At 42.2% G+C, this 23,602-nt stretch overlaps 1 protein-coding gene across 3 annotated transcripts in view; it reads left to right on the top strand.

Annotated features, from left to right (window-relative positions):
* Positions 1–23,602, top strand: part of IQGAP2 (IQ motif containing GTPase activating protein 2) — a 387,646-nt gene that overhangs the window by 78,251 nt on the left and 285,793 nt on the right. The gene's annotated exons all lie outside the window — the stretch shown is intronic.

The following is a 23,602-nucleotide window of genomic DNA, read 5'->3' as shown; positions in this document are numbered from 1 at the left end:
TTTGCATATTTTTATCCTACCTAAAACACACTGAGATGCTAATTTAAGAAATGTGGTTTTTTTTTTTTTTTTAATATACCCAAATATGACTGTGACCTTTGACCCCAACCTTAACCTTTGAACCTTACTTTGACCCGAACACTAACCGTGGCAAACCTTGATCTGGTTATCTTTTATTTTTACTTTTTTTTTTTTCTCCTAGAACTAAAAGAGGCAATGCATCTTTCCCTTCATTCATAAGCGGAAGTAAACACAGGTGCAGGCTCACAGCAATCAGGTGACCCAAAACCTGGAGTCCTGATCGTTTGTACGAGACCTGGGGTTCTTGGTGAGAGCACGGTCATTGTGTTGGGAGCATGCGGTGTGGTGCTCTCTCAGCACAAAGAGAAATACACATATATGTGGCCCCACAGATATAGACCCACTTATGTAAGGCCGCATATATGGGTAGGGTCGGCGGGAAGGGTAAAGTGTATGTAAAACTAAACCTCTTTTTAAAATCTTGAATAGTGTGTAGAAAGATTAGAAATGATGGTAAATCCCATATTTTTGAGTTGCTACGAGAACAGATGGTGAGGGGAAATGTTTTTATGAAAGTAAGTTTTGGCTTTACATACTCATTAAGGCCTCTTTCACACGGGCAGTCCAGTTTTTTTTCCAAGAAAAAAACGGATCAATTCACATCAGTGTTTCATCAGTTTACCATCAGTTTTTCATCCGTTTACATCTGTTTTAAGCTGGTGTTGTTTTTTTGTCCGTTTTTTTTTTCTTTTTTTAACGGAAATAAATAGGGTTTTCTTCCATTAAAAAAATGGATGTTAATGGATGCGGACATTAACGGATGTAAACAGATGATCATCCGTTTACATCCACAAGTCCATAGAAATACAGGGGTGTCCGTTTTTCATCTGTAAGTGGACAGATGAAACACGGACATACGGAACGCCCATGTAAAAGGGGCCTTAAGCAACTTTAGTTGCTAAACTAAAGTTAAAATAATTTGTATCTGTGTTGGGAAGATAGTAGATACTTGCTTTTTCTGCTGCCAGTGTTGCCGAAAGCTGCTTCACCGCAGAGAAATCACTCTTCACAATCTTTGTGAATACTGACACTTTCAGGTGTGTTCCATATTCCTGGTCTGTCACTGCGGCCAGTAGTTCCACCTGCTGACACCTACATCACTGCTGTGCACTGTGTTGATGGTAAAGTCTGCGTGAGGAACCACAGAGCTTCCAGGTTTAAGGCCTCATGCACACTGTGCGTTTTTACAGCGGCTGTTTTTGGCTTCTGGCTTTTTTTTCTACAGCTAGTAAACTCCCCAGCATGTTATTCTATGTGTCCATGCAAACATAGGCATTAATCAGCTAATTTTGCCAGAGAAGTTTTCAGGCTGGAAAAAAAAACCTAGAACTAGGAGTTTTTTAAGCTGTAAAAACGCTTTAACACTGGTAATTGCGGTAAAACAAAGGTTATTTTTTTGTTTTTAGCCATTATGTCTTAATTTTTCTTTTGTTCTAAAAAATGCTAATGTGGCTAATACAAAAACACTAAAAAAGCAGAAAACTGCACGTTTTTAACGCGACTTTATACAGCTTTCTGTGTTTTCAAAATGGCCAGTATGTATGGGGCCTTATTGTCAGAGCTTAACTGAACAAACTGAAGTTAGAAGCTGAATGGCTCCCTTTAACAGCTGCACCAGATTTTGCACTCTCCAGTTTTAGTAAATCATTCCCATAGTGTTGTTTAGGGGCATGGGTAATGGGTGAAGTAAGTATCCTTTTGTCTTTGTTACAGGTAGACCATGTATTTAAATTTCCAGTTTCAGGACAGCAGCCATTTCTTTTAATTTTCCAGTAAGGACTATGGTTGCTGTGAATGATTGACCAATGTTTGGAAAACACTGTCATAAAACACAGAACATGTTTGTAAGAGTTGAAAAGATGGAGGAAGTTGGGTTATAAAACACTAAAATATAAAGTATGTATGTTTATTAATGCAACAAAAAAAATCAAAATGCCCGATTAAATAATTTACTTAAGAAAACAAAACGACACATCATCTCAATGAGCGGGTTAGGAAGTGTGTGGAATACAATAAATAGTAGTAATCCCTCAAATTTATTTCTCACAGGTTTGTCTATGGTAAAATGATTGTTTTGCAATGTCTTCATTTGAACACTATCACTCGAGTATTTTCAGTTATATTGGTGTGTAGCCTCTCTTGGCCAAAAATAAAATAGCCAACCGTGGGATATAGACCTCATATGTACTTAATGTAGGTCCCTGGTACACCAAGTCACAAAAGGACAGGACTGATGGCCCTGAGGACTACATCAAGTCATCATGACCGCTCACATTTTTATTTTAACAAATTTCTTTTAATTCTTAAAATTAATTGCATCCAGCATGCTAACGCTTGCTTTAACACCAGCCCTAAAGCCAAACTCTCCATAAATTCAACCCTCATGCTAACCCTCTCTGTATCACCAGACTTCATGCTAACCCTCTCTGTAACACCAGGCCTCACGCTAGCCCCCCCATTAACACCAGCCCTCCTGCTAACCCTCTCTGTAACACCAGCCCTCCTGCCAACCCTCTCTGTAACACCAGCCCTAAAGCCAAACTCTCCATCAATTCAACCCTCATGTTAACCCTCTCTGTATCACCAGACTTCATGCTAACCCTCTCTGTAACACCAGCCCCCATGCTAACCCTCTCAATAACACCAGGCCTCCCGCTAGCCCCCTCATTAACACCAGCCCTCCTGCTAACCCTCTCCGTAACACCAGCCCTCCTGCTAACCCTCTCTGTAACACCAGCCCTCCTGCTAACCCTCTCCGTAACACCAGCCCTCCTGCTAGCCCTCTCCGTAACACCAGCCCTCCTGCTAGCCCTCTCCGTAACACCAGCCCTCCTGCTAGCCCTCTCTGTAACACCAGCCCTCCTGCTAGCCCTCTCTGTAACACCAGCCCTCCTGCTAGCCCTCTCTGTAACGCCAGCCCAACTGCTAACCCTCTCTGTAACGCCAGCTCTCCTGCTAGCCCCTTCTGTAACGCCAGCTCTCCTGCTAGCCCCTTCTGTAACACCAGCCCTCGTGCTAACCCTCTCCGTAACACCAGCCCTCGTGCTAACCCTCTCCGTAACACCAGCCCTCGTGCTAACCCTCTCCGTAACACCAGCCCTCATGCTAACCCTCTCCGTAACACCAGCCCTCGTGCTAACCCTCTCCGTAACACCAGCCCTCGTGCTAACCCTCTCCGTAACACCAGCCCTCGTGCTAACCCTCTCCGTAACACCAGCCCTCGTGCTAACCCTCTCCGTAACACCAGCCCTCGTGCTAACCCTCTCCGTAACACCAGCCCTCGTGCTAACCCTCTCCGTAACACCAGCCCTCGTGCTAACCCTCTCCGTAACACCAGCCCTCGTGCTAACCCTCTCCGTAACACCAGCCCTCGTGCTAACCCTCTCCGTAACACCAGCCCTCGTGCTAACCCTTCTGGTAATCTCAGCTCTCATGTTAACACGTTCCATAATTAGAGCTCTCATGCTAACCCTCCTGGTAACTCCAGGCCTTACGCTAACCTTCACTTTGTAAGTTTTGCATATAGATAATTAGATCTAAATTGCAGCCTAAAGGATTGTGACCCTGTTTGGTGCTTGAAATGAGCTAATTTACTTGCTTCTTCTTCAGGATCTCTTGGGTGTCTTACTTTACAACACTGGTGAACTTTGACCAGGCTGTACATTTCAGTGCTGTCTAGGGATTTTTTCTTTTAAATATGGTTGTCTGTCCTCTGTTTTATTGCATTTATTTTCCACGTGTTTCTGTGTAACCTTACTATTTTCTAAAATATAAATCTGTCGATTGCTCCTTTACATGTCATATAGAATGGCGTTCAATTGAAATGCCAGTGTAAAGCCTGTATTTGCCCCCTGTGGAATGTTTAACACATTTTGCAATGCCTCAGTTAAAGAGAATAGGCATCTATTCAAGTTGAAAAGTCTCAAGTAAAGACATATATGTTAAATTTTGTGTGCGGGTCTTTAAGTTGAGTAAGGTTTTTTTTAAATATTCAGTTATTGGGTGCCATAATGGTTCTTTAAAATATACTTGTCTTTAGCTCAATGCTACTGTGATAAGACTGTTTGCTTGGGGGCATTCTAAAATTATCATAGTCCGAAAGCATTTATTCTGTGTTTCCAAATTGTTTTCATAACCAAAACCTGTGGTTTGTAGTTTCTGATAAGTAGGGGAGGGTTAAAACAGAGTTACAGGTGTTTCTCGGGGAATGGAAGCAGTGAGTACCGATTTTTGGCACCTGCTCCCACTTCTGCAATCCTTGCCATGGCTGGGGTTATGTCCTTTGCCCCGCAGCCTCTCGGGACACATCAAGTCACAAAGTGCCGCATGAACTTGCACATGCACAATGGGGAGCCGGCTGTCATTCCTCAGGAAGCCACAGCCGGCTTCCATATCCAAGATGGCGAGGCTGGAGAAGACGGCACTGGACTGCAGGCACTGGTAAGTTGAGTACGTTAAGATGGGTGTAGAGTTGGTAAGTGAGATTGCATACCTTTCCAACCCATAAGAAACCACCTTGGCAGATTACTGTGACTTTGAAGAGAACTAGTCTGGAACAGGTAATTGCAAGACTTTAAAGCTCCACTACTGAATGTTCTAATAGTCCAGTTTTACCTCTCAACATTTAGTAAAGTTATTTACTTGTATCTTCTCCCTGGCAGGATAGTGATGTCTTGCTACTGTCAGGCTGTATGGACCATTTAGAGGCTGTCCTGTGTCATCATGCCTGAGCTCAGTTGTGATAAGTGATGCACTGCCTGATGGAGGAGGATTTATTTTACTTACATGTAATCCAGACAGTAGCTGTTATAACCGTTTTTGGAATACCTGTTAACAGCACTGAGCTCAGAAGGAAGATAGGACAGCCTGACAGTCGTCTGACAGTTCTGCTCTGACAAGAGAGAATCCTATAAAAAAATTCAAATAGCAAGTAATCCCTGACAGGTAACATTGCACTATTATAATATTTCAAGAGTGCTGATTCAGATTATTACAAATGCTCATTAATGACTGGTTCTCTTTGAATGCAGCTACAGCCTGTGGCTAAATGGAGCATGAGTCAGTCACAGAACTACTACATTGTGTGTAGGGAATAGAATTATACATTTTATGAATCTAGATGGGACTGTAGAGTAAAAAAAAACTACAACAAATACCTTGTAGCCAAAAGATTGGGTTCTGTATAAATATCAATTATGATAAAATAATAAAAAAAAGTTTTTTTTCTCTTCTATTTCATGTTTGAATGCCTTCATTATCAGGGGTTTTACAATGACTATTGCTGTATAGCACCTTCCTAAAGGCAGAAATAATTACCTCTGGTCCATCTTTGGCCATTTTGATTGGATGACGTAACTCCTGTGCATGAGCACATCCATCAAGACACCAAGCAATGCTGAGAATTTATGTGGAGCTGCGCATGCTCAGTGCCCAAGATTTCCAAAGATATGTATACGTACCTATTTTCAGGCCGCTCTAGTCCAGTCATCTGATCTGCTCTGTGTCAGCCAGCAGGGAGTGCAGGGGAGAGGAGGGAGCGGAAATAACGCATGGGTCATAGGAGCCTGTGAGTGATGTCACTACTCCCAGGCATTACTTGCCGTTGTCGAGTGCTCTCTCCTCCCCCCACAGCTAGCGCTGCCTGACACGGGGATCACGTGACTGGACCAGAGCAGCCTGAAAATAAGTATTCAGATCAGAGAACTAGAACCTTCAGGGCCCCAGTGCCAGAAACCATGAAGGGCTTCCCCTAGTCCCCAGCAGGGACCCTTCCCACTGATCCCAGGGCCCTTTACTCCCATCATGGTACCCTTTGTTACGGTCCTGAAGCAGGCCCCCTTCCTGCCGTCTTGGGGTCTGCCTGCGGTGGCGAAACCCTAGGGCCCAGTCACAAGTGCGACCTTTGCGACCCTGGTAGTTAAGCCACTGGAGTCTGTAGTTTCTGGGGGGGGTTTTACCATTTTTTTTTATCCTGTTTTTTTTACAATTTTTAATTTTTATAATTTTTAAAAAAATATTTTTAGGACCCCTGTTGGGGGTCTTTGGTTAAATATCAGGGGTCTAAACAGATACCTCAATCTCTGCAACCTCAGCAGCACAGAATGAGTGGACAGGAATAGTTCTGCACAGAGCTTCCCTTTCATTCATAAACTGAAGCATAGTAAACACAGTTTAAAAAAAACAAAAAAAATGGGATCAGTGATCGGCACAGTTCATTAAGACAAGGAAGGGGCCAGTAAATAACACGTTTACCAGCTCCTTCCCTGCTCTCCATACCGTCATACCGCAGAAGGCAGTGGGAGGGGGAAACCTGGCACTCTGCAGGGGCCACACAAGGGCCTGGTACAGCTGGACAGGGATAGGGAGGTGGCAGGGGCAGCATGTATAGCAACCGATGCCCTCTGTTTCCCTCCTGTAGCCTCTGAATGTCTGCAGGAGGGAAAGGAGAAGTGGGCATTCAGCAGCTGCATCAGTTCCTCTTCATGCCACCACCCCTCCTAACCAGGTGTTTAGGGGCGCTGCATTAGAATAGGTGTTAGCAGGGGGAGGTAGCATTTTTAACAATAGTTAGGTTTTATCATTAGAAATCCTTGAGTTCCGGTTCAGTGACTATGCACAGGCTGAGATGATGTCATTACTCAGCTGCAGGTAGGAGGGAATATTCCTTCATTCTCCTCTCCACAGTATTTAGACTGCAACACTGTACCTTAATTGCAAGCCAAAAAGAGAGGCTGCAGCAGGGGGGTGACCATTCTGAATCGGGACGTCACAGGTACCAGGGTTTACATGATGATATCTTTGATCCAGCATCTCGGTTCAGAAAGTAGGTGATGACCCTAGATCAGGGGTGGGCAAACTTTTTGACTTGAGGGCCGCAATGGGTTCATATATTGGATCCGGGGGCCGGACCAAGAGTAGATGAATGATGTGTATGTGTCATCCATAGTAAGTATAGTAATATTCCCCCATAGTAAGCATAGTAATTCATCCCCCATATAGTAATTCATTCCCCATATTAATTCATCCCCCATATTAATTCATCCCCCCTATAGTAATTCATCCCCCATATTAATTCATCCCCCATAGTACTATTCCCCCCCCAAGTAGTAAGCCAAGTCCCCCCATGTGTCAATTCACTTACCTTTGCTCCGCGCGTTCCTCTCGCCGTGTTCCCGCGCCGTTCCGGTCTTCAGGGCGGACTGTGAGAGGAGCCTAGCTCCCCTCACGTTCGTCACGCTGCCCCGCCTACACACATCCTGACAGCCATCCTGACAGTATCACGCTCCACGGGCCGGATTAAAAGGTCCGCCGGGCCGTATACGGCCCGCGGGCCGTAGTTTGCCCATTGCTGCCCTAGATCATGCCTGAACAAAGATGGCGCTGTGCTTCTGGAGAGAAAAGCAGATGAAAACATTGTCAGGGAATACTGTGGAAAGATTGGGCAGTGTTTTTTTTTTTTTTCTTTTTTTTTTTTTTTTTAATTCTTTTTAGGGCTCATGTACACGGGGCGTTTGGGAAAACTCTTCTGAACGATGGAAACTGACTGCTGGAAAGCGTAGGTTAAAAAACGTCAGTTTAGCCGTGTTTGCATTCCGCGTTTATGCGTGTTTAGAAAAGTTTGCGTTTAGAAGCGTTTTTAAAAGATAACCTCAGGAGACCTTCCCAAATGCCCAGAATGCACTGAAAAGTAGTAAATAACTATTTCAGACATTTTGAGAGAAATAGAGCAGAAGCAGAGAGAGCAGTATGTGTTGAGATGACCTGTCTTTTCTGGTTGTAGTCACTACGGATCCCATCATGAGCATAATGCGGCACGTTCTACCATTTCCTTCACACAAAACCTGCTGTACTAGGTCCATTTGAATACATGGAAAACGCTTTGCATGCATTTCTGATGATGAAAAAAGGATCTGGACAGCATTTGGATATGGACCAGTTAATAAACCGTTTCTAAACCCAAACGCTTATAAACGTGGTTAACCTAGTTTACAAGCCTTTGGCATGACAGTAAAATCTACTCCTGAACGCAAGTTTGGTGCGTTCAAAAAAACAACGGTAAACTCAACTGAATGTAAACGACTATGTGTACATAGACACATAGGAAAACATTAGTTCAGGGGCTGCTGAAAAAAACGCTGAACAGCTCCTGAATGTCAGTTTAGCAGCTGCAGTGTACATGACCCTTATGCAGGCCATAGACGGGTCGAACATCGGCCGATTTTTCAAACGATAAATGAAAAATCGGTCGTTTGTTAAGCCGACGTTACCACTAATTAAAAAAAATCGTCCGACTAAATCATAATGTTCACCCCATATAACAGCCAAACTTCTGTCCCTTGCAGGTCACGGCTCATGCGCAGATTTTTTATATCGTTAAAACGATCGGCCGATTTGGCCATCATTGCCGTGAAAATCGGCCGTTTTCCGCGAATTTTCCAACATGCCCGATTATCTAAAATTTAAAAAAAACCCCGAAAAACGGCCGACCAATTAACCCGCTAACAGTGTGAAAATTGGCCGATTTTTCTTTCGGCTGAAAAATCGGCCGATTTTCGAACCGTGTATGGCTGGCATTACACAAGAGGAGAGCAGGAAAAAAAAAAAGCTGGAGCTCTGCTTCCTGTCCAAACCGGAAGCAATGTTAACCCTAGGTTCACATCTGTGCGGGTGGTGCCGCACCACCCGCACAGAGAATTGCGGACCAGCGGGCAGGTGACATTAGTTCTAATGGCACGCCATCCGCACTGGAAACGCAACCATACTGGGAACCGAGGTTCCCGCGCAGCCTGCTTTTCCAAAGAAGTGCAGGGACTTCTTTCCCTGCGTGTCACGGGCAGGGAGTCCATTTAAATGAATTGGCTCTTGTGCCAATGCAAAACGTGGCCCGCACGGCCACATAGATGTGAACTGGGGGTAAAGGTTTGTTGAATTTGGTTAACATTGATTAGTGGGTGTGGCAACATTAGCAGAGCTGTACTATTTTTTTTTTTTTTTGTTACTAATTTGCTGGTTGATATTGTTTGTTGCCTGTAGTTGCACTAAAGTGCTTGAATCTACTGAAAGCAGAACACTAATGACTCAACAGCTGCGAGAGATGTGTACCTCTAGGATGTGACATAATGAAATATTTCATAGCACTAATATATTGCTGGAAGCTACATTCAGAATCCTATTACTTTAATGCTTCTAGTTACTTGATTTTTTTGTATCTTCATAATTAGTAATTATGTCAACAATTTTATGAGTCACCCATTACACATTTTACCAATTAGTTGCACTGAAAAACAGGATCTGCTCACATAACCCCCTCGTAGGCACTTTTTCAATTATGTTTTTTTAGAAATAAGATCTCTGAAAAGGATATTCTGCACTGCGTATAATATTGATAAGCATGTTTGTGGAATTGCTGTTACGTGCAACTTGTGCTTTCAGTATTTTTATTTTGTGTTTGCAATAACAGCTATGACCTTAGAACCTGAAATGAAGTTCAGAGTAATTCTAGCAGACATCAAACTGCATAGGTGGGAGGAAGTAGAGACTACTATCCTCAGCATGGATACAGGCAACAATAAAAGCCATACAGAGGTTTTAAACATTCTCCACTCTGTTCAAAAGATATGCTGGAATGATCACTATTGTCCTTCTATTAATAACCCAACTTTGGGTGTATCTTGCTGGAATGATCACTGTTGTCCTTCTACTAATAACCCAGCTCTGGGAGTATCTTGCTGGAATGATCACTATTGTCCTTCTACTAGTAACCCAGCTCTGGGAGTATCTTGCTGGAATGATCACTATTGTCCTTCTACTAATAACCCAGCTCTGGGAGTATCTTGCTGGAATGATCACTGTTGTCCTTCTCTTAATAGCCCAGCTCTGGGAGTATCTTGCAGGAATGATCACTAGTGTCCTCTTAATAATGTAGCTCTGGGAGTATCTTGCTGGAATGATCACTTTTGTCCTTCTCTTAATAACCTATCTCTGGGAGTATCTTGCTGGAATGATTACAGTTGTCCTTTTAATAACCCAGCTCTGGGAGTATCTTGTTGGAATGATCACTATTGTCCTTCACTTAATTACCCAGCTCTGGGAGTATCTTGATGGAATGGTCACCATTGAATCTCCCTTGATAACCCAACTCTGGGAGTATCTTGATGGAATGGTCACCATTGAATCTCCCTTGATAACCCTGCTCTGGGAGTATCTTGTTGGAATGATCACTATTGTCCGTCACTTAATTACCCAGCTCTGGGAGTTTCTTGATGGAATGGTCACCATTGAATCTGCCTTGATAACCCAGCTCTGGGAGTATCTTGATGGAATGGTCACCATTGAATCTCCCTTGATAACCCTGCTCTGGGAGTATCTTGTTGGAATGATCACTATTGTCCTTTACTTAACCCAGCTCAGGTAGTATCTTGATAGATCGATCACTATTGATTCTCCCTTGATAACCCAGCTCTGGTAGTATCCTGTAATAGTTACTGCTCCTTTTCATAGATTCATTGCAAAAAATGATGGTCAGGTGCTGAATATTTGAAAGTGTGATATAGAAATGAGTATCCCTGTTGGCTAGTACCCAAATCCTAATATTTAATTTCTGTATTAACCAATGGTGATACTAATTTCTGGCCTGGCTTTGTTTTTGTCATAAGAAAATGGGAAGTGGAACCAAAAACATTCTTTAGGCAATACTTGCTAGTGATTTATGAAGAAGTCAATCATGTTTTCCTGCCCCTTAGTATTTGGTTGTGTGATCAAGTTTGATTTAAATGGTACTAAACAAAGTACTATATGTTGTGTGATATTGCAATTATTGTGTTCTTTCTTACTCAAGTCTTTGCATTTTAGTGCATTACGTGAATATAGCAATTTTACCATTTATCTGTGTCACCTCTGATGTAAAACAGTCAGCCTCAGTTGTACTGTTTACTATGTATATTATGCATAGAGCATACAGGGGATTGAAAGAGCATTCCAGTCCTGGTAGGTCTTCATTCTTTAATTCCGCAGTTATAGAAATGTGCAATCGTATCCATATTTAGAGTCTGACATTTAAATCCTGTTGCCATGGGACCCCATTCCAGCAATATGTCACTAGAGAGCTATATTTTGCATCATTTCTATGAAGTATACAGTGTAATACTTTGTTTTTATCACATAGAGTTGCTTCAGAAATTATTGCACATTATATATTGTTGTTCGATAGTGGAAGTAGAAGAAAATACTGCCTTGTAAAAGCTTACAGTTTTTTTTCTGAATTGTGGGACCCAGACCACTATTGGCATCTAGCTTCTGTTCAGGTGGTACTTTGCAAAGCTGAGTAATTATGAATACAGTGGAGGCACCATATTTGCCAGATTAGTAGAGGAGCTAAACTGCTGCCCTCCCAGCCTTCTGTCCATTCCTCCAATTGCTTTAAGACCCCATTCAAACCTGAGTGTTTTGTAGAAGCTCCAAAGGTTCAATATGCAAAATCTCATTGGTTCCCCATTGTGCCTGTTCACACTTGAGTGTACTGTTGGTTGAAGATTGTAGCTCAAAAAAGTACATGAGCTTTAAGTACTTTTGCCCCCTATTAGACTTCAATTGAAGCACCTTAAAAATGCACCTATCGCCAATTGTTTCCCCCCATAGTAACAAGATGTCCATTGGATAAAAATAAAAAGGCAGTGCCAAGGCAAATTCCCTGTGGAGGTGAGTATTTGGTGCACTAGCTTGCAATATTTGTCTTACACCGGAGTAGAGCATGAAGTGAAAATGGATGGCCATCAACTTGTTCATTGGAATGTGATAATTTATTGAAGCAGGTAGAGTACAGAAAATACATAGGTTTATGCATTTCGGCCTACAGCCTTTGTCATAGCCATAGCTATGACTAAAGCTGTGGGCCGAAATGCGTAAGTCTCTATTTTCTGTACTCTACCTGCTTCAATAAATTATCACATTTGGCTGAATGAGTTGCTGGCTATCCATTTTTACTTCAATTTTAAAACATGCTCAAGCCTGAGATGCCTGCAAAGACCATTCCAGTACGAACGCTAAAAAAAAAAAGCCAGTAAAATGACCAAAAAGACATTTGGCTTGTGTTGGAATGAAGCCAGATTGATGAGAATTTAGACTCTATAGCAGAAACATTGCCCAACGTGTTGACAAATCCCTCTGAACAACAGGTAATTACTCCCTTTATCACTAGAAAGAAAGAAATGTCTCTTTGCAGCATATGGGTTGCATTGCATATTCCTCATTATTGGAAAGAAATGTTGCATAGAACCTGGCAGGTTTTCGATCTTGGCCACAGCGGGGCAAATGCTTGCTTATCTCTTACTATTACACTTTGCCAGCATTGTATTGCCAAAATCGTGCGTTTCCTCCAGCAATCTCACATCCACAGGATCCACTATGGAGCCATTTTTTTCAAAGAATCTGCAAAAAACTGTATGAATACATTATAAAACAAAATTCATCTATTCAGTGTGGGGATCTTTTTATGGGCAGAATATTCAAAGAAGCCTATTTTTTAATTTAGCTGTGCAGCGGCTCTGTGTGTTTGTATATTTGCAGAAGCCTTTTTTCATTAGCTACACTGATGCAAATCATATTTGTTCTATCCGTCTATTGAACGTACAGTAGTTAGTGAGAACGCTTGATCTGCTGAGAACAGTATGCATCAGTTCTGGGCTTGTTGTTTTTGTAACCTGGCCAGCACATTGTATTGAGGGATGTAGAGAGGAACTCTGGCTGTCTGGAGAAATGGAGAGTATACATAAATTATTTCTTAACAAGGACAATTAAGGAACAATGCATTTCTGTATATGAGACTTGCAGGCGTATTTTGCTGAAACTGTACTTTCGTTTGAAGCTATTGTTTTCTGTGACTCCTTGTTGAGGAGAGATCCGGTTTCACGGCCCATTGAATATATTTTTGTGGAATTTTTTTTTTCAGTTAATGTTATTTTTGTGTATTTTATTATTATACTTTTTTTTGTCAGCATACATAGCTTTTTTTTTTAGTTTAATTATGAATAGAATCTGTAAATTTTATCTACCAAAGTAGCTATATATAGAAGTAAAAATTAATTCCATTGTAAAAAGGTTTACCCATTTCCCATTGCAGCCCATGGCTGACCTTTTTGGCAGATGCCTGTGCCTGGTGTATTTGCGAGTATTAATAGGTGGGTGAACTTGACGCAGTCTGACCCAATATAGAAACCTTGTAGAATTCACTGCAGCCTACACACATTCAGTATGTCTTAGTACTGTCAAGAAAAAGCTAGGGTGTGTGAGTATTAAAGCTGAACTTCAAGCAGATATAAATGATGCAATATATGCAGCTGTTTATTAATGTAGTCTTAAAGTGATTATAAATGTCAAACATGAAATTTGAACAAAGCATATCCATCTCTACTGTGTACTTATCTCACTCCAGAGCACTAAGTGTAATTTCTGTCTGCTGCCTCCCTCCTTTGTTATCAGCAATAAAAAAAAGTGACGGGGAAGGATCTCCAGCACACAACCTGTGATTGACAGCCTCAGCTCTGTTCCTGTGTGCTGTGTAAAGGGGGGTCTCTTCCCTCCAATCAGCCCTCATAACTCCTGTATAATAACTAAAGCTCCCTGCCCGTGCTTTGTGAGTCTATGAAAAATCTTTTTAATCTCTTTTACAAAGATGTACAGGACAAATGGCTGCAAATAAACAGGAATCACCTGAGGCTAGTCACTTCACTGGATATAGGTAAAGGTTTACAACCACTTTAAAGCGGACCTTGCAGTAAAATGCAAAGTCCATGTAATATATCCGAGTCATTCTCCATCATCCATGGAAGAACTAGCACATATACTTACCCCCAACATCTGTGCAGTATAGGGTGATGTTCAGTTCTATTCGTATAAAGCTAAATGGCTCAAATTTCGCAAGATGATGCTACAACATCTTAGTGATGGGGGTTGGCACAGATATTTTTAATTTGGGAAGCTGACTGTAACCGCTTGTGGCATCACAGCCAGCTCCCCACTGTGCATGTGAGCCATGCAGCACTTTGTGAATGGTCCCACAGCTCTCTGGGACCTATGACATGCTCCAGAAGGCTGCAGGAAAAACAGGTACCTGTCAAAACAGGTATCTAGGTCCGACACCCCCCCCCCCCCCAAAATAAAAAAAAAAATAGTGCCAAAAATTAGAGAACTAGAGAAGGAGGAGAAGGCAGATAAGCAGAACTTTCTCTTTTGGGTGAAGTTCCGCTTTAATTATTTGTCCAGTCACAGGTGGGGGATGGGAAAAAGATCTATAAGTGTTCACTACAACAGAACAAAAAAATAGGTCTCCTGTGCTGCCAGGCCTGGCTGTGATGTGTGGGTGAGTTGTATAATTTTCAAACTTAGATGGACAGAGATAAAATCCCTTAGCAGGTAAAACTGCTCTCATATATTTTATCTGCTTATTCATCTGTTTGCCTGGAGTTCAGCTTTAAAGTTACGGGGGAATTTAGGCTAAGGCAGGGGACAGCAACTTTTTTAACATTCAGTGTACTTTTAGATGCATTATGCCCCATGTACACGGGACACTTCTGAACGATGGAAAGTGACTGCTGGAAAACGTAGGTTAAAAACGCCTGTTTAGCCGTGTTTGCATTTATTTCAGACTGTTTCAGAGAAATACAGAGAGTAGAAGCAGACACAGCAGTATGTGTTGACATGAGCTTAGGTGTGAGTTGCTCATTAACATTTCTTTTGTTTCTAAGGGTGGGACAGGTGTCTGGTGGAGTGAGTCTTTAAGGCCACCTGGCAGGGGGTCTTCATGAGGAATTTGAGGTGTGAATGGTCATTAACATATCTTTTGTTTCCAAGGGTAGGAGAGGTCTGAGGTGTGAATTGGTCATTACAATGTGTGACAAGCTTGGTAGGAACATCCTGTGTTAAGTGTTTTGTCCATCTGAGTACCTTGAAAACACTTTGCATGCATTTTTCATGATGAAAAAAGGCTCTGGACAGCATTGGGAACTGGAAGAGTTAAAAACAAATGTCAAACGAAACCGCTTATAAACACGATTTTCTGCGTTTAGCCGTGTTTACAAGTGTTTTGCGTTAGAAACGCTGATAAAATCGGTTGAACGCACGTTTGGTGCGTTAAAAAAAAAAGACTAAACGAAGATGTGTACATGGACACATAGGAAAACATTAGGGTGAGTTCAGGGGCTGTGTGAAAAAAGCCGCTGAACAGCTCCTAAACGTGAGTTTATCAGCTGCAGTGTACATGAGCCCTTAGACAACCAGTGTGCCAGTGGAGACTAGCACCCCATAGACTTCAGATCAGCCCCATTTCCTGAACCTTCAGACCTTAGATCCATCCCTATTCTCGTACCTTCAGACCTCAAATCGGCCCAAATTCCTCCACCTCGGGGTAGTCCCATTTCCTGCACTATGAAACCTAAATTGGCCCCAATTTCTGCAATCAAACCTCAGATTAGCCCCAATTCCTGTACCATCAGACCTCAAATAATCTTCAATTCCTGTACCATCAGTACTCAGATCAGCCCCAATTCCTACACCATCAAACCTCAGAGCAGACCCAATTCCTGTACCATCAGACCTAAGATCAGCACCAATTCTTGTACCATTAGACCTCAGATCAGCCCCAATTCTTGTACCATCAGACCTCAGATCAGCCCCAATTTCTGTACCATCAGACCTCAGATCAGCCCCAATTCCTGTACCATCAGACCTCAGATCAGCCCCAATTCCTGTACCATCAGACCTCAGATCAGCCCCAATTCCTGTACCATCAGACCTCAGATCAGCCCCAATTCCTGTACCATCAGACCTCAGATCAGCCCCAATTCCTGTACCATCAGACCTCAGATCAGCCCCAATTCCTGTACCATCAGACCTCAGATCAGCCCCAATTCCTGTACCATCAGACCTCAGATCAGCCCCAATTCCTGTACCATCAGACCTCAGATCAGCCCCAATTCCTGTACCATCAGACCTCAGATCAGCCCCAATTCCTGTACCATCAGACCTCAGATCAGCCCCAATTCCTGTACCATCAGACCTCAGATCAGCCCCAATTCCTGTACCATCAGACCTCAGATCAGCCCCAATTCCTGTACCATCAGACCTCAGATCAGCCCCAATTCCTGTACCATCAGACCTCAGATCAGCCCCAATTTCTGTACCATCAGACCTCAGATCAGCCCCAATTCCTGTACCATCAGACCTCCGATCAGCCCCAGTTTCCTGCACCATCAAAAATGTAGGTAATTTACATTCATACCTTCTGCAGCTGATGGTTTCAGTAGGAGGATGAAGAGGAGAAGTCCACATTGGCAGGTAGGCCTTGCTTGTGCTGGGAGAAGGGCCAGCGTCTGAACTGTCATTAGTGAGTGGGCTGCAGGTGCAGAAAAGCAGGCCAGGCTTTGTAGTTGTAAGCCTAGTGAGCTGGCAATTAAAGCCTATGGCAGCAGCGTTGTACAGTTAGGTCCATATATATTTGGACACAGGCACAATTTTTGTTTTTTCAGGTATTTACCAAAACATATTCAAGCTATAGTTATATAATGGATATGGTGCACACTCTCAGGTTTAATTTGAGGGTACAGTATGTACATCCAAATTGGAGAAAGGGTTTAGGAATTACAGCTCTTAAGAGTAGCCATCCCCCCTTTTTCAAGGGACCAAAAGTAATTGGACAATTGAATCAAAAGCTGTTTCATGGTCAGGTCTGGGCTACTCCTTCGTTCTTTCTTCATCAATTAAGCAGGTAAAAGGTCTGGAGTTGATTCTAAGTGTGGTATTTGGAATCTATTGCTGTGAACCTACATAATGCGTTCAATGGAGCTGTCCATGCAAGTGAATCAGGCCATTGTAAGGCTTCAAAAGTGAAACAAATCCATCAGAGAGATAGCAGCAACATTAGGAGTGGCCAAATCAACAGTTTGGTACATTCTGAGGAAAGAAGAATGCACTGGTGAACTCGGCAACATAAAAAGGCATGGACGTCCACGGAAGACAACAGTGGTGGATGATCGCAGGATCCTCTCTGTGGTAAAGGAAAAACCCATTCACAACATCCAGACAAGTGAAGGACGCTCTCCAGGAGGTGGGCGTATCCTTGTCAAAGTCTACAATCAAGAGAAGACTTCACAAGAGCAAATACAGAGGTTCACCACAAGGTGCAAACCATTCATAGAATAGCCAGTTTAGACTTTGCCAAAAAACAACTAAAAGTGCCAGACCAGTTCTGGAAAAGCATTCTTTGGACAGAGGAAACTAAGATTAAGTGTGGAGAGGGCTTGGAACAGCTCATGATCCAAAGCCCACAACGTCATCTGTAAAACATGGTAGAGGCAGTGTGATGGCATGGGCATGCATGGCTTCCAGTGGCACTGGGTCATTGGTGTTTATTGATGATGTGACCGAAGACAGAAGCAGCCGGATGAATTCTGCAGTGTTTAGAGATATACTGTCAGCCCAGATTCAGCCAAATGCAGCAAAGTAGATTGGACGGCACTTCACAGTACAGATGGAGAATGATCCAAAACACACTGCAACCCAGCAGCTTTTGAAGGAAAAGAAGAGGAATATTCGGCAATGGCCAAGTCGATCACCTGATCTCAACCCAATTGAGCATGCATTTCACTTGCTGAAGGCAAAAATAAAGGCAGAAAGACCCACAAACAAAGAACAACTGAAGACAGCTGCAGTTAGAGCCTAGCAAAGCATCAGAAAGGAGGAAACCCAGTCTTTGGTAATGTCCATGGGTTCCAGACTTCAGGCAGTCATTGCCAGTAAAGGATTCTCAACAAAATATTCAAAATGAAAAATGTATTTATGATTATATTATTTGTCCAATTACTTTTGGTCCCTTGAAAAAGGGGGGATGGCTACTCTTAAGAGCTGTAATTCCTAAACCCTTCCTCCAATTTGGATGTACACACCCTCAAATTAAACCTGTAGAGTAGAGGGCCCACTGGATGATTCTCTGGTCCTACAGTGAGCCAGTACTAGCCTGTGGGGGGTTTGTAAGAGAACATAGAGTGGAGGTGGGGAAGCTGTCAGAAAACATAGTGTATGGAGGTGGGTAGTGTTGATAGAAAATGTAGTGTGGATGGGGAGAGCACTGCAATACTTGCAGTTTGGAAACATTTATGAAAACCCATATGATAGTCTTTGTGAACTGACCCCAATGTGCCATTTCTGACATCCAAGCATGTAAAAAATGATGGAAGTGAATGCAGAAGCACTGCAGAGAAAACCACACAGATATCTTTACATTTTAGCAAATTTTTTATTAGATCTCTAAAAAGCACTGTGGTAAAGGGTGTCAACATTCTACTAACAAGTGCTAAAAAAAAAAAAAGTTGTGAATGTTTTATATTTATTCAAGACCATCCCTTTATCGAACTCCAGTTACATCCAATTTTTCACCAAATTCTCTCCTGTCACAACATCTATTTGCTGCAGGTTTGGGCTTGGCACTTTATGGGCAGACAAGACAGTGACTGGTTTTTTTTTTTTTAATACCAAAAAAAAGTACATAATCTTGGTTACTGACCTCTCATATGATTGTACTCCTGGCTTGTTTAGGCAATATATTTCTTAAACCATGTATAATGAAGCCATTAGGGATTACTTTATTGCCATGCTTAAATCTGAAGTAACATGATACTATGCTTAGAGAATTATTATGTCTGGTTTGTTTATGCTTTATTGTACAGTTGGTAGAAATCATTCACCATAAATTCTTGGGGCCTCAGTTTGTCTATTATTGGTTGAAATTATTTTGATGCCGAAGTAATTCTGCAGGAAATTGAGCTTTCAAGGATTTTTAAAATCATCTTTATTTCCCTATTTTTTTTTACTTTAGCTGTTATTATTGGCTTAAAGCTTATATCAAGGCAAAATATATATATATAAAAAAAAAAAAGTACATCTCTGCAATTCATCCAAGGTTTACTGTACTTTCTCTTTTTAAAAACCCTGCAGGGTCATGCACACTGGGTGTGAAAAAAGCTGCTTCTACAGGAGTCTTGCGTCCTGCCTGTAGAAGCAGCCCAATGTTATCCATGCACATTAGGGCGTCTAGAGCAGAGTTTTTAAACTGGGGTGCCACAAGAGTACCAAGGGGTGCCGCGGCAAAATGACTGAAATCCCGGTACAGTCCAATGATTAAAGGTTTGCTGTGTTAATGTCTGTGTACAGAGAGCAGGGAGAGCACATCCCCTCCGTCCTCCAGGTTCTCTCCCCCTTCCTGCTGCTAACTATACTATTAGGTTAGGAGGAGGGGAGGATTTGTGCTAGAGGGGGCATTTTGCAGGTGGGATATGTGGCTAGGAGGGGGCATTTTGAAGGGGGGGTTTGTGACTAGTGGGAGATTTGTGGTAGGAGGGGGAGTTTGTGCTTCAAGGGAGAGATTGATGCTAGGAAGGTGTGATCTTAGAGGTGATGGGATACTAGTTGAGGGGATGGGGGGGTGGGGGGGTGGAGGATTTACAACCTACTGACCGCTTAACTCCACACTTCAGAGCTTTTTCAGTGCAGTAACGTGCGCCTCACAAAAATGTGTTGCCTTTTGCAGTTGCACACAGGTGCCTTTAATTCTTAATGCCACCCCCACCATGCAGCTGCCAATTGGATGCATGTTTTCGCTCAATTTAAACATCATGCCAGCGCCCTTTTTTTTGCATATTTCACTAGTATAGAGCAGCCTAATTAAAACCACAACAAGTGGGAACATGCAAAAAAATGGCTAAGGCTCGGACACACCACCTTGTGTGAGTGAACCCTCAGGCTGGTGTGCCCCTGGATTGTGCACAATTCTACAGGGTGCCTTGATTGAAAAAAGGTTGAAAAACACTGGTCTAGAGGCAGGAAAACTGCTGCGCAGGCATAGAAACTGCTAAAACGCACCTAAACACCGTGTTTAGGAGCGTTCAGCGTTTTCAAGTGTACATTAATTACAGTGAGAAAAGAAAGGAGGGGGAATGCTTTGGAAAAAATGCTTATAAAAGCAAATGACCATAAACTCTCCTAAACTCTTGTGCAATATGAGCTACTATGAGCATTTTTTTTATGCCACAGGTTCTGGCATTGTTTTCTGCTCCTAGTCTGCATGGACCCTTCAAGTAAAGAAAAATACCCTTAGGCTCCATCATACTAGTGTGTTGTTTGTTTTTTTTTTTGTTAAGCTCAAACACTGGTAACAGCGTTTTTTAGTATTGTTTTAGTAGCCTTCAGAAGAGTTTAGGAGAGTTAGCGTTTTATTATTAGCATTTTTACAGTACATGTAGAAGAAAAAAAAAAGCTAGAAAAAAGCTGTTAGGAGCGTTTTATTGTTTTTATTTTTTTTTCTGCTGGAAAAACACTCCAAAAACTTTATTTTCAGTTTCTAGACGTTGAAGCTCAAAAAATGCTAATAGCCGAAATTAGTGTGCAAGGACACATAGGATAACACTATATAGCTTCTAGGCGCAGAAAAAATGCTAATAACTGTTTCTAGGAGCTTAAAAAAAAAAAAAAAAAAACGCTAGTGTGCATGGAGCCTTAGGCTGGCCATACATTATACAATTTTCTGTACAATTTCTGCCCAATTTCCTTTAGATTTACCTTCAACTATGTAGTGCAAGGGCCTGCCTGATTGGATACAATTGAAAGTGTTGTTTAGGTTTAACCTCCTATTATATGGTTTTTGGTAAATCTAAAGCAAAATTCTCAAGAAAATTGTATAATGTATGGCTAGCCTTAATCTGCCAGAATTGCACTCAGTTCCTATTGTACTATTGAGTGCTGACAGCACACAGCATTTTTGTGGACCGAGTGGTGTCAGCCCTGCCCATTGTCTATTGCTAAACTACTACTACTACTCAAAATGGTTGTAAAGACTGAAGATTTTTCACCTTCATGCATTCTGTGCATGAAAGTAAAAAACCTTCAGTATGCAGCACCTACCCGCCCCCCCCCCCCCCCTTCCCTACCAATACTTACCTGGGTCCAACCCTGATCCAGTGATGTGCGTAAGAGCAGATGCTCTCCTGGGTCTCTGCCTCCCACTGATGTCAATCACAGCCAGTGAGGGGGATGGGGGGTGGGGCCAAGCCCTGTTCTGTGTCTAATGGACATGCAGAGCGGGGCTTGGGAGCAAGCACACACCAAGCGCCCCCCATAGGAAGGAGCTGGTGGGGACTTTTTAAAATTAAGCCTTTTAATGTCACTTCAACTACTCCTACTCTCAGATCTCTACAACATAAATGCTAATCACTGTGTAGTCCAAGAGTAGAACTAGAGGGCTCTCTGATCTAACAAATGCAGTGTTCAGAGGACACAGGATAGCTCTGAATTTGAGAAAATAAACAGTATTTTTTTGCTCTGATCAAAGAACTATGGTAAATTTAACAGAACAAAAGGAAGCAAACAAGAAAAGTTCATTGTTAGAGTTTACATTCACTTAGATTGCAGAAGCTGACCATATATATATACTTTTGTGCCACCAGACCAAGCTTTGATTTTAATTGGCACAGTCATTTAATATATTTGTCAATATGAGTGAGTAGGCACAATCTGGAGTTTTTGTATCAATTGTGAAACATTTATTTGATTTAGTGTCAGATCCTATTATGGTGCACAACTGCCTAAGATTTTAATATTAAGTTGCACATGATATACGGGCGATTCTGCCGTTAGCAACAAAACACCACCGGCTAGATCACTATAAAGGCTGCCTATGGAATCCCTCTGTAGCCACATGCAGTGAGATGTTGCTCTCTCACTGGCCCGAACGTTGCTGAATCTTGATTGATGACAGCACCATCTCGCTGCCTCAGCTAAAGACAGAGCGATTCCATACTACCAAAACAGGAAGCCTCTTGGCAATCCTGTGCCTAATTTGACAAATTATAAGCAGCAGGATTGCTAGGGGCAGCATGTCATCAGCCTAAATGTTACAATTGACAGAGGTTTCTATAAGTTTTACTTGTTTTCTCAGCAATATTGAAATTGTAGTGTGCTTCTGTGGTTAAAGCAATCCTGTGATGAGGAAGTAGGGGAGGGTGTTCTCTACTTGTAAAAATCCTAGTTCCCTAGATGTCATGCTGATGTGATCGGTGTAATTCTTTTTTTTATTTACTGATTTAGAACAAGTACACAAATTAGAATTTCTCACTTTATGCTCATTTTCTGAACACCACACATTAGTGTCTCAAGATATTGAAGTCAGAGACGGCCAGGTAACTACCATTTTTTTTAGGAGGCAGGCACAGACAGTCCCCATATTTCTCTCTATATGGGTTTACTTTTAACTGGGAGCACCACTGCTTACCCCCACAGAGCAATGATCTTTTTCTGCAGCTTGCTGAAAGGCCACAGGCCTCTTTATTTTACTTTGGAAAATAACTAAACTTTAAGGAGAAATTCCACCAAGGAAAATTCAGCTACAGAAGTCAAAATCTTAAAGTTTACACAATAAGCACTTTTACTTTTTCTACACAGCTCAGCTTCCCCCTCCTCCCGTCCTACCTTCCAACAATGACTAAGCAAACTTAAGCCGGCCATACATGGGTGGAAATTCGACCGATTTTTTTCGTCCGAAAATCAGATTTTAGAATAATCGGCTGATTTTCGTTCTTTTAGTGGGTCAGTGGCATCAGCCGATTTTCATGGTTCCTCCCCTTTTCAGTGATCAGGCATGTTGGAAAATTAAAAAAAAACTACAGATTTTCGACTCGATGGTCAAATCATACGATCGTTTTTCCGAAAAGAATATGCGCATGAGCCGTGACCTGGAAGGAACAGACGTTTTGCCTGTTATATGGGGTGAACTTTATGATTTGGTCGGCCGATTTTCGAATCATTGATGGCACCATCGGATTACTGAGCGAATGACGTTTTCAATTTTCGGACTAAAAATCATTCGGAATTCGAACCATGTATGGCCTGCATTAGTCATCTAATCATTATGGGAGGGAAGCACAGAGTAAATATGCCCTGGGAAGTCGGAACATGGTGAGCTGGGATGCTGAAAGATACAGAAATACTTTTTACTATGCTTTTTGAGGGCCACAATGCTTGTAGTTACAGAGGTCAGTATTAGTATGCTTTAAAGTCCATTTTTTGCTGATTAAAATATGACTGTCCATAACATGGCCACACATTTTCTGTATTAATGGGTTAGTACACCTTTACATAACCTCTACAAGAAATGACCTATGCAACATGCAGGAAGGCAATAGCAGCAAGTGTTTGCAGGAAAAAAAATTGCCTTCGATTTAGGACTGTTCCCTGACTGTGTTGATGGGGAAATCCCTCCCGCGAGGCTATTGTGTTCTCCTGGCAGCGGTAAGCTAGGGCGGGACATAGTGATTATTGCTCGCAGCTATGAAAAATGCTGGTTGTACCCAAGTCGTACAACAATTGAATTGGGTACTATCAGCCTGCCCATAGTTCGAATCTTGGCTATGTAGTAAATGGGGGACCTTGTAATCTACATACATGGCACTATCCCCTATTGTATCAAGTGAGAAAACCAATA

The sequence above is a fragment of the Staurois parvus genome, unplaced genomic scaffold, assembly GCF_062004578.1.
Source record: "Staurois parvus isolate SC_StPar_1 unplaced genomic scaffold, SC_StPar_1.0 ptg000656l, whole genome shotgun sequence".
NCBI lineage: Eukaryota > Metazoa > Chordata > Amphibia > Anura > Ranidae > Staurois > Staurois parvus.
The sequence above is the reverse complement of the archived record's forward strand: the minus strand, read 5'-3'. Positions and strand labels throughout refer to the sequence as shown.